The 9181-nt window shown below is 34.2% G+C and overlaps 1 pseudogene; it reads right to left on the bottom strand.

Annotated features, from left to right (window-relative positions):
* LOC109241205 lies at nucleotides 3731-8543 on the bottom strand (annotated as a pseudogene).

Here is a 9181-nt window from a genome sequence, read left to right as displayed (position 1 = left end):
TAGTGGATCCCAAATGCAAACCCAATAGTGGTTTGCGAGATCTGACACATGCAACAAAAATCTGATGCACCGGCAACTTCTCCAAGTCTAATTTCTCTCCGTAGCCTATCCGAAATTGACCCGAGCCCTCGGAGCTCTAAAACAAAAGTGCACACTAGTATTAAAATATCATACGAACTTACTCGCGTGATCAAATCGCCAAAATAACACCTAGAACTACAAATTTAGCACCAAATAAAATGAGATTTTCAAGAAAACTTTGAAACTTCTATTCTCACAACCGGGCGTCCGAATCACGTCAAACCAACTCCGTTTCTCACCAAATTTCACAAACAAGTTATAAATGTGGTATTGGACCTATACCGGGTTCCGGAACTAAAATACGAACCTGTTATCCAAGAAGTCAAACATTGGTCAAACATCTCCAATGCATTTAGCCTTTAACTATCAAATTTCGACAAAGTCCGATATCTTGGGCTAGGGACTTCCGATTTCGACTCTGGGCATAAGCTCAAGTCTCAAATCACGATATGGACCCAGCGGGACCATCAAAACATGAATCCGGGCCTGTTTACCAAAAAAGTTGACCGAAGTCAACCCAAATGAAGTTTTAGGCAAATTTTCTTATTTTTTTCATAGTTTTTAACATAAAAGCTTTCCGAAAGGACACCCGGATTGTGCGCACAAGTCAAGGAAGGCCTAAACATGAATTTTAAGGCTTCGAATCACAGAATTAGGTTTCAAAATATGAGATGACCTATCGAGTCATCACAATCGGGGCTTATTTTCTAGTTTTGTTATTGCATTTCAACTATTTTCTTGTTCTTATGACGTTGTTATTATTTCTTTGGTTTCTGTTTGATGGTACTAATATGTTATCCCTTCCCTCTCTTCTCATATTTTCCGTCTTCTTGAGCCGAGAGTCTTTTGGAAACAAGCTCTTTGCTTTTTGGGGTAGGGGTAAGGTCATCGTACACACTACCCTCCCAGACCCTACTTGAGAAATTTTACTGGGTCATTGTTGTTGTTGTTATACCTAGTATGAATAAAAATCTTGCTTTTTTGTATAACTTGTGTTATACACAAATCTCTACCAAACCGACATATAAATCTATCATTTTATATATACTTTTAAGATTTTATATAGAATTTTCTTTAAAAAATATCTAAAAATATTTGGGATTCTCTCATGTAATGTAATATTTCATAGCACTATAAAGTGCATTCATTTTTATTTACTTTAGATAAAAAATTGTATCTTCACTTTCTTATCAAATATTATTGAAATACGTCAATCTCTTTGTTCTTCCATACTTATATGTCAAAATCTATTAAATTCTTATTTCGTTTTCGAATTCAAAATAAAAATTATTGTTAGACGACTAAGAAAATAACTATAATGTATCACTAAATAATAATTTTACATAAGAATATTTTAATAGATCATATGTTTGTCAGCTTTTTCAATTTTTACTAAACATACATTCACTTATCAAAACTTTATTTATAACTTTAACAAAATAAGATTGAAATAATATTCATGCAACAAAAAAATCCGAAAAATCCGGCAAAATCAAACCAATCCAAACCGATATAGTTGGTTTGATTTTGATAAAAATCGAATCAACTCGGTCTATGTATGCCCCTACTTAGACTTTGCGTGTAGCTAATAATTAAAGGAGCACTGATGTTATATCCCATGTGTGTGTGTTTAATTTCACCTTTTTGGATTTTGCTTAACAAAAATCACCATTAAATTGGTTGGTAAAATGTCTATCATATATTTTATCATGCACTAGAATTAGATAAGGTAAAATAACACCAATAACCAAAACTCACGAATTACATATCTTAAAGTTCATAAAATTGGATGAACATTAATCCCATTCAATCAAATGGTAACCTTGTCTAATAAGCCATTTTTCCTTTTCAGAATGTACTTCATATCAAGGATACAACGTTAAATAAAGTCGCTTAATAATTGAATGATTATTTTAATTGAATCGAAACTTCGAGGTCTCAACTCTCAACATTTGAAATCTATGAACTACAATTAAGTAAATTAAAAGTCAGCTAATTAAAGAATGCATATAACGTTGGATATATAGTACGCTACGCTTCTTAACTTTGTTCACGAAGGGTCTTAATTAGGGCTCGTTTGGCTAACGAAATAAGTATATTAGCTATTACTATAAAGCTTGGAATTATAGTTATTTTATATTTGGTTGTGTGTATCAGCTAATGTAGTTTAATTTTTATACTAAAATGGTTGTGTTAGCTATTTCATATAGAAGGTGGATAGATAATACCATGATATATCCTACGGTTATAATCTCATGAGATATATATTTATTTCTAATATATTCATTATGAACGTAATACGAAATATGCATGCAACGCGTGAAGAGATACTAGTGACTACACTTAGAAGTTAATTCCAGTGCATTTTAAAATCTCATGAGTTCTAAAAATTGAATACTCTGGTTGGGCTTAAATAATACACTTTTATTGTTTTAAACTGTCACCGCGGAAATCATTAATTTAGAATGATTATTCACCATTTGAATTAGCAATTCAAGAATGCAAGTATAAATTGGTTAACGAGCTTAGTCATTACTTATACGCATACAAAACTAAAGTTAAGGAACAAAATTTGAAAGTTCCAAGTAAATAAATCCATGAAAAAATTACAAAAGATGGTAAGCAATCCTCATCCTATAAGTTTTGTTAGTAATATTCAGAATTTTACGTAGCTACGCGATTATGGGAGCCTAATTACCATTATTATGAATACTTACACCTAATTATTTAAGACAACTTACAGGTTTAGGGGTTTCTTGATTTTAGGCTCCAATTTTTTTTTCATATTCCCATATTCTTACCCTGCTCTGATCGTTTTTGCCTACACTATCCATTCCAATTTTCCTTTTTTTTTTCCATATCAATTCTATTCGTTTGGACCATCAGTTTTTGCTGCAATCACAAACTAAAAAAGATGTTCCCGCCTACTTCCTATGAACTTTTGTCGCAATTGCTCGAATTTTCCTTCTTGAATTGCCCTAATTTTAGAAATACTAGTTCCACAGTTAAATAGGGTAATTAGAGCCCTAATTTTAGAAAAAATCCCCCCTGTTTTTTTAAACTTAAATGAATTAGATTAATGACTTCTTTTAAGAAATGAGCTTATGATGTAAAAGATTCCTCCAGTTTGGAAAGAGAGAAAACTTTTGAACTTGTGATATAAAATGAGGCGCATAAATTTATGTGACTATAAATCATTGCATAAAGATAAATTATTTTCAAATAAGGAAAGAGGTCATTCTTTATGGCAAGAATACAAAAGAAATAGATTCACATAAATTAAAATAGAGGGAGTAATACTTTTTTGTTTGTCTTCGTGGACAAAGGATATCCGATCAAGCCTAAGGTTGGAATCCTTTTAGATCTACAGGGTCACCTACAATAGTGTAGATAATCTTATACTTCATCATTCTACCGTAAAACATGTACTCCTCTTTTATTAATTAACAAAAGTAATATAATATACTTATAATTGAATTTTTGGAAGACAAAATATACATAATCCAAAACATCTAAAATTTATTGAATTTTAAAATTTCACATAGTTTAATTAAATTTTTATTTTGTTAAATAAACTAAATAGACATTTGTTAAAATGATACTGCAAAATGAATTTATTAAATCACTGGTGCAATATAAGATACCTATCTTTCAAAGGAAAAAAACAAATCCTAAAAAGGAAGTGATTTTGAGGTCGCATTTTGAACAAATATGACAATCAAGACATTATCAATCTCTTACGATAAAGAACTCAAACGTTGTCATAACTTCGAAATATGGAATGACCCTTACTCAAATTCCTGGGGCTGCCACAGGAATTTATTCCAGATTCCAGAAATGACTCCAACTCAGATAGTTACATTGTACACCTACAAACAAGAATGAGACCACTGTCAATCATAGATAACTCGCTACTTCATAGAGAAGTACATTTAATGGGTAATTGCATGGTTGCATATTAGAATTTCGGTAAATCCTCAATACTTCTAATTGATAGGGAGAAGGACTTTACCATGCATCTTCTGCACAAATCGTTCAAACTCCATGAAATTGTGTTTCTCCAGTAGAGTTGGGCTCAGCCTGAGGTAGGTAAACGCAGATATGTAGTGTCTACCAAATGGATCATTCCTAGGCTTGGCATTTTCCAAAATCTTGTTGTAGCCTTCTCTATGGTAGCATGGACGTATATTCTCACCAGCAACTGGTATGAAGGCTTCTCATGCAACATTTAGCACCTGCAGTTTTGGGAAATCCATTAAACAAAGACCAAGTATATCCAGTGATGCAGAGACAATAAGTAGATATTACATTGCACGATCAATTATCTCTTTGATGTAGATGGACATCAAGTTTCTGAGCTATTTGTGATTAATTTGTACAACAAAAACAATTCCCACCACCATCCCCAGAGAAAAAAAAAAAAGGAAAAACACTCACTTGCTAAAAAATATAAACAATATTGACAAAACAACATTTACATGAGCAAGGACAAAAAATGTAAGAGAAGTTGATTCTTTGAAATGTTTAAATGGCTCACAGTCTAGTTGCTTGACAACATGATTCTCTCCTATAGGCCAAAATCATTAAGCTATGCATATTTCATTTACATCAGACAATAATACATATTTGCAACCTCGAGCCTTTAGACAAACAAATGTTACCTTTCAATTTTTCATGGTTAAACATCAACGTATTTAACACTTTTACTTTTCAAGTACGTGTTGCGTACGACAATCTATTACTTGCACATTCACACCAGGATTCCTCGAAAAAAATAAATATCACAACATATCCTCTGCATGTTAGATACACATGTTTACCTGCCAAACTAGTCCTTCCGGGTCAGCTAATGCTTCTGGAAAGTCAATATCCCGATAAACTGTGTGCAATTCAAGACATGTGAAATTCAGAGCTGCCTCATGCTTCTTTAACATTAACGCAATTGGAGAATAGCCATCATGACAGTTAAAGCCAGCTGTTAATTCAGCTGCAAAACTCTTAGTGTTGCGCCACCAATAGATTCCTGGTAGCTGCTCATCAATCAGAGTGCATCAGGAACCGAAATCAATCTAAAAAAGCAATTTATGATGCCATGAATATGTCTAGCATTCAAAGGAATATGTTTTATAATTTTACCACCTTTGCTGCTATAGGAGTGCCTTTAAAAGACAAATTTGCCAAGCCAAGTACTTGATCACCATGATCAATTAAAACTTGAGTGTACCATTTCAAGAAAAATCTACCATAAGTGCTATTATATTCTCCACCATCACGAAAAAACTCGGTGTTTTGTGGTTTCGAATTGTAAGAACCTGCATTACAAGGTACTCTACCACAGGATGAGCCTCCGGATGCCTCCGCTGTCTTTTTCAAGCTATTTAACAAGTACTTATCATAGCACTGCAAAGGATGTAAGCACACATGATTAATAAATATGTCACGCTAGATATCAAGGGTCGATAGCTAATCTATTACTATTATTATAAATGTGGGAAGACCCAAAGTGAGCATGATATTAAGGGCAAGAAAGTTTGCACAACGGGAGAAACCTTGGCTAAGATTCTTAAATCGTTATTGCTTCGGATATATGGTGCATCTTTAACAAACCTGTGTTTTTCATTTTTTGATTATTTATTATCCTTCTGAATTTTCGTTATCCAGACCCCGCTTGTTGGGTTACACTGGGTATGTTGTTGCTGAATTATCATTATAATTAGTGATATGAAAAGCAGGTTGTTTGACATTACAGGCTTTCAAGGGGAGCAAGAAGCCAAGGAAGCGCTCAAGTATTTTGGCAAGTCTATATGGATAGTAGTCAAATTACTAGTGAGGTGTTTCTATTTCTTGTGAGATGTTTCTATTTCTATTCTCTCCCATATCTAAATGAGCAGATATTGTAAACAGTGGTGTGTTTATTCTTTCTTATCGAAATTGAAAAGAAGAAAAGCTATCCAAAGACATGATAAATTGAACAAGTCTTTGACCTTATTGTGATACTTGAGAGTCTCTAAACTGTCACTTATGACTATTATTTTTCTCCTTGTTTTTCTTTCTTTATTGGTTGTCTTTCTGTGCTTTCCATTCACGATAGAGGGCTATCAAACTAGAAACAATTATTGGAATTGACGTTAGAACAACCATTAGATTTCAGGTTCAAATTCTAGTGGAGGAAAAAAATATTAGGTGATTATTTTCCGCCTGCCTAAGCCTTGGTGGATAAAGTTACATGGTACCTGTACTAGTGAAGATAACAGACACTCATTGGAATAATCGAGGGTGTGCAAGTTAGCCGGACACCACCGTTATAAAAAAAAATAGTTACAACACATTTAATATTGGACTGTAACTACAAGTATTCACAATGTTGATCGGGTGAAGTATCATTTACGATAGAAAATTGTCAATCACCATTTGAGAGGTTAAATTCACCTGAAATTCACCAATACCGGGATATTTCCACCCAAGTTTTGCAGAATGAGAAGGGTATCGTAATTCTCCACATGGACCAAGTCCAATTTCAATCTCAGAGATGACTCCATTTTCAAAGAACTCATCGAACTTCACGCGGAAGCTTCTCATTAAATCACAGTAAACCTGTACGAGAAAATTAGTCATTGAAATAATACACCTTAAAACATCATATGTTTTTGGGATGGGAAAATTCTTCAAGAAGTCACAGTATTACCGATTTTGCGTGAATGGTGTACCATTATTTGAATAACCAAAAAACAAAAGTTTAGCAAGTTTTTGACAATGGTACAAAGGTATTTACCTTAAGCTACCTATTCTCCCATACTTTGATATAAAATAAAATCAAGAAAAAATGAAGTAGAAAACAGTATGTCGACCTACTAAACTATATGATGCACAAACAAAAGAACCAAAAAAAAAAAAAAGATTACCTCAAGAGCAGTTCGTCCTCCTAAAACACGCTCCTTGTCAATTCCCCAAGTGAGACATTCATGGGTTCTTCTTAGTCTTTGTCGGTAAAAAATATGTCAGGATTTTTGTCACCAATTTCTGTAACCCATCGTGGAAGAGGAATATGAACATAATCACCGACATTTCCTCCGCATTCATGGAATGACATTACCACCTGGATATTTTCTTCAAAAGTAAGACGACTGAGAAAGTTCAATTACTTCAATAGAATATTTTAGAAGGGAAGAAGTCAAAGAAGACACCAGATCACATTAAAGATGCAATTCCATTCAAGCGAGAACTAACCCGCAGTTTTAAGTTAAAATCTCGAACAATTTCAAAAAGCCTCTTGTAACCATTCCAATTATATCTTTCTGGGGCATGGGCCTCCACTATACCCCACCAGCACTCCACGACGACCCCATCCACATTAGCTGACTTCAAGATCTTTAGTCGGTTAACTAGATTATTGGTATCCACAATTTCACATTCCATGTTGATGATGCCCATCTGTCATATTAAAGTCAAAATGGTTTACAGTTTCCAAATAATTTGACAGGTTAAGTGGTAAGATAAGCTTTGATGAGACAACTAGGCAAGTAACAATTTAGACACACACTAAAAATGATTAACAATATGCTTGGCTCCAGCATTCAAAAGCCACCAAACAGAGTGAATCATATGATGCTATATCGATGACTAAACTTCGAGAGGAAACGAATAAGGTCCCACAAGAAAGAAAATCTGATTCAACTCACAGGTAGCATAACATATACGGGAATGTACGGGGTGGCCGTGAAATCTCGCTCCTGAAACCCTGGAGTAGCATCAACAACCTGCGAATAGAGCACAAAAAATTGACAGATAAAAATAGTGAAGATCCTTCACCTAAAGACAGAAACATGTCTACAAAAGTTAACTGTCATGGCGTAGTTCAAAATTCCTCTTTGTCCTCCTTCCTATGAAAAAGGAAGAGAATACCATATAGTAATCCCCTCAAGCTGTAAAACCTATCAACACGAAGTGACATATTACTTTTCTCGACTCAATTTTAATCACTTATTCAGGACTCAACAATATGATGAATCTGGCAACAAGAAACAGACATAAGCGCGTTATTATAACTTCAAAAATTATACCACGTTGTACAATGCGATTAATTCAAAATATAACATGTAAAGCTGCGAAAATAGAGTTATCCATTAAGTAAATATTTGGTTACCTTTGGATGATCATAGGAAGGCCAATTAATTGAGTGTTCATCTCTAGCAGGATCAACATTATCGTCTCCAACCATAGCCATGGTACAAGTTCGAGGGACAGAGCTTGAATTCACCAAAAGAAACCTTGAGTTTTGCAAGGGGAAATTCGCCGGTTTCCGGATTTGACTAAAACTGACTGTCGGAGAAGCTGAAAGTATGGCCCGTGGCTGTCCAACAAGTGAAGAAAACGCTGCAGCCATTTCAGTTCAATTCTGCTCCTATTCTGAATGGACGATGAGACTTCTCTCTAAGTGGAAACTGAGGAGTTCCACTTCCGGGGAATACGACGTTTAGTTAATTAAGGATATCAAAGTGACCGGGACATAAAAAATTGTTAGATCTATCACGTGCGCTGCTTAAGGAGAATCCGAATTTATACATGGACCCCTTAAGTTGCAATGATGTAGTTTGAGCCCCTAATTTTGGTAAGACGGCGAATTGCGGGATTAATTATTTTTTTCAATTGTTGGTGATGAACTGATGACTTTGGGAATACTAGATATCTTTGCCCCTGTTCCTCCTGATAATAGTTTCATTTCTTATGTTTTGCCTTGATGAGTGAGAGAGATTTTGCAAGTTTTGGAGTTTTTCATGTATTTTTTTCTAAGGAATTTGGCATCATGTAGATGCCATCTGAGTTAGAGGTGACAAATGACTGTTTAGACTGTGTTTGAGCTGGTAATGATGGGTCGACTCATCAAATGGGTCATTGTCCAACCCTGTCTAAAGTTCATTTGGGTCAAGATGAGTTAAACAATGGGTTGTAACTCAATCCGCCCAACCCAAATTTTATTCTCAACTTTTAAACAAACATACATAAAATTATCTTACGTTTTAGAATAAATGTCAATTCATGCCAAATGATTTCTTTTCTCAATTTGGATTTAGAATTTTATTTGATAGTTCTTCATCTTATA

The sequence above is a fragment of the Nicotiana attenuata genome, chromosome 1 (genome assembly GCF_001879085.1).
Source record: "Nicotiana attenuata strain UT chromosome 1, NIATTr2, whole genome shotgun sequence".
Taxonomy (NCBI): domain Eukaryota; kingdom Viridiplantae; phylum Streptophyta; class Magnoliopsida; order Solanales; family Solanaceae; genus Nicotiana; species Nicotiana attenuata.
This window is presented reverse-complemented; position numbering and strand designations above follow the sequence as displayed.